Consider the following 2,950-nt stretch of genomic DNA (forward strand, 5'->3'; position numbering starts at 1 on the left):
GAAAGGAATGTATAATGTAAAATGATAATTATAGACGAGAAAAAGGGGGTCAGTGGGTGGGTGGATAGGTGGATTCAAAATCTTTGTCGCGCCACCCCCCTCCCCCTTCCCCCAATTATTACAATGACGTCCGGGCGACCCACACCTGGCCCCACGAGAGACAATGTATGTGCGTAACATGTCAAGTAAGTCTGTCCCCGTCGTTTTTTTTCAAGAAAAATTCTGAAATAGTGCGATCAACTGAGCCCAGAAATGTGAAATTATGCGATTTTCTTAATTTTAACAAAGAATGGTAAAGGAAAATAATCAGAAATTATGCCCAAATAAATGATCAAATTTTGCTAAATTATTCGTGGTGCATAAAACCACGGGAACAGGTAAGTTTGAAATGGAGGGCCAAAGACGACTTTTTACATAAATTAAAAAAAAAAACAGAAGTGGAAAAACCCTTGGCGGTATCGCTGTCGGCACGCAGATCAAGCCCTGGCTTACGACTTATTTTGATGAGAAATAACTGCCAGCTTCCTGCTTAAGGATGTATGACAAAGACGCCGATTCGATATCATTTAGATTTTGTAAGATCGAAAACATGACGGCAGCCCAACAGGCTTGATTTCCAGGATGCTAATACATGTAATAATAAAAATGGCACACAAGGCCATTTGGTGACAACTGACAACACGACCGTTCATGGGAAATAACTCTTCATTTTAACGACAGTTAAATTGAGTAAATGTACTTAAGTAAACTGAGGAAAATTTATTTCTTCAGCCTGAATGATGATAAGAATATCAATAACAAAAACTATAACAAATGTAATAATAAACTACAACTACTCGGATCTACCAAAGCTGTCAAAGTACGCACACACGGAATGCCATGAAACAAAGACAGACATGTCTATCGAATAATCAAAGAGTTATATCCCCTGGTAGATGACGTGGTACGTACAGTCGTGTGTCCTTATCTTGATGGATATCTGTTGACTGTTGTGACCATGAGGATGAGGAAGAGTTGGAAAGGGGGGGAGGGCGGAATGGAGCTGGAAGAGGAGGTGAAAGAGTTGGAGGAGGAAGGGGAGGAGGGAGAGGATTTGGATGAGGAAGATGGAGGAGAGGGGAAATTGGAAGAAGAAAAGGAGGAAGGGGAGATGTGTATGGAGGTCTAGGAAGAGTTGAAGTTGGAAGAAGATGAGGAGGATCAGGGAGAGGAAGTGGAGCTGATGAAAGAAAAAGAGGAGGAAGACGAGGAGGTAGAGTTGGAGAGAGAAGAGGAGGTTAGACCGGGAATAGAAGGTAGAGGAAAAGGAGGAGGAGGAAAGGGACAAAGCAAGGACAAGGGGGGGGGGGTATGAAATGGCAAAGGCGATAAGAAAGATCACAGACGAAGGATCAAGGACCCTTTGTAAAAAAAAGATTACATCGGATGCTGACAATGTCTTAAAATCCTTTTTGAGAAACCAAAGTATTACCAAAAGACAAAAATAACGTAAGATTGTCGTATTCTTACCACGTTAATTCAAAGATTTCATTCAATCTTATCTATTACCGTGGGTGGTTGGGGGCCTCCGGTTGGTCCAATTTCTTCTCTTTCGCTGTGTTGTTTCTGTCTATTAGTTTTACTATTTATTTCACGCGACTGTTATTTCGTCGGCGTGTATCACTTTACTGAAACAAGTAAACAAACTCTAATTTTCTTAATGGGCAATAAAAACATCAATGTTTGAAGCAACGCAAGGTTCTAAGACGAGCACTGATTTGTTTCTTCTATTAAAACAAAAGGTTTTGAATTTCAAAATCTCTGAGGTATTTATCTGTTAAGCTGGAAGTGGAAGACTATAAATTGAAAATAATTGACATCGTTTGAGATACCATAATATCAACGCCAGGGAATGATTTTGCAGCTATCTTGTTAGACCGTACTCGCTTAGTTTATGGGTATACACAGAAGAAGAACGCATTCTTTAGAAACGTATTCAGCTTTATGACTTGTTTGCTCTGAAGTACACTAAGGTAATGAACTTAAGATAAGATAAGATAAGATACATCTTTATTGTCCAGATCCTGGCACATTGGTTTGGTGTTTCACCACGTGTAGACACACACACTCACACACACTCGCACACTCTCTCTCACACACACACTCACACAGACACACACGCGCGCGCGCGCGCACTCACACCTGCACACACACGTAGGCTTACAATCACATGCATAATATAACTGATTATTCTAAAATCAACAAGAAGTTCTTTTGGGTTTTTCTCACATTTAATAGCAGCTTATGATTTTCACACCATTCAGAAAAGTTAAGTACAAAATTCCGGTAAGCGGTTTCGTTATGGTCAACCTGAATTAGCCCAATTATGGTTGATTCATCTGCAAATGTTATCAACTTGATGCTACTGTTTTTTATGTGGCAATCGTTCGTGTATAGTGTGAATAAAACTTACCAGAGTTATTCCCCTTTTTGTCTCGCGTTTGTTCTTGAGTAGAGCTTTGGCATTGTTTATGGCAAGTCAGGGCCAACTGAGGGCGCATGCTGAGGCGAAAATAGTAAGTCAATACATGTATCATTTACATGTAGATGGGAGTTCTTATCGATATGGTAAACTGTCTCCCTAAATCGTCGCCTTTTTGCAAGGCATACTTCAAATTCCAGTACGATGTCTTCACCGAGAAAATACTGATTGGCGAACGTTTTATGTGGGAGGTCTAGATTGTTTGGTCGTTAATCCGTCGTGAAAGCAGAATTTAGTTTTTATAATGGGAGGGAAAATGCTTACCTGGGATTTTCCATGGTATGTTTTCATGGCTTGATAAAGATGCTTTCGCTTGCGTTGTTACGTCTGATAAAGCAAATGTCCGAGGCTTAACACATGAGCCTGGACTCAGCTGTACTTTGGCTGGTTGTGTATGTGTGTGTGTGTGTGTGTGTGTGTGTGTGTGTT

Source organism: Aplysia californica, unplaced genomic scaffold (genome assembly GCF_000002075.1).
Source record: "Aplysia californica isolate F4 #8 unplaced genomic scaffold, AplCal3.0 scaffold01236, whole genome shotgun sequence".
NCBI classification, from domain to species: domain Eukaryota; kingdom Metazoa; phylum Mollusca; class Gastropoda; order Aplysiida; family Aplysiidae; genus Aplysia; species Aplysia californica.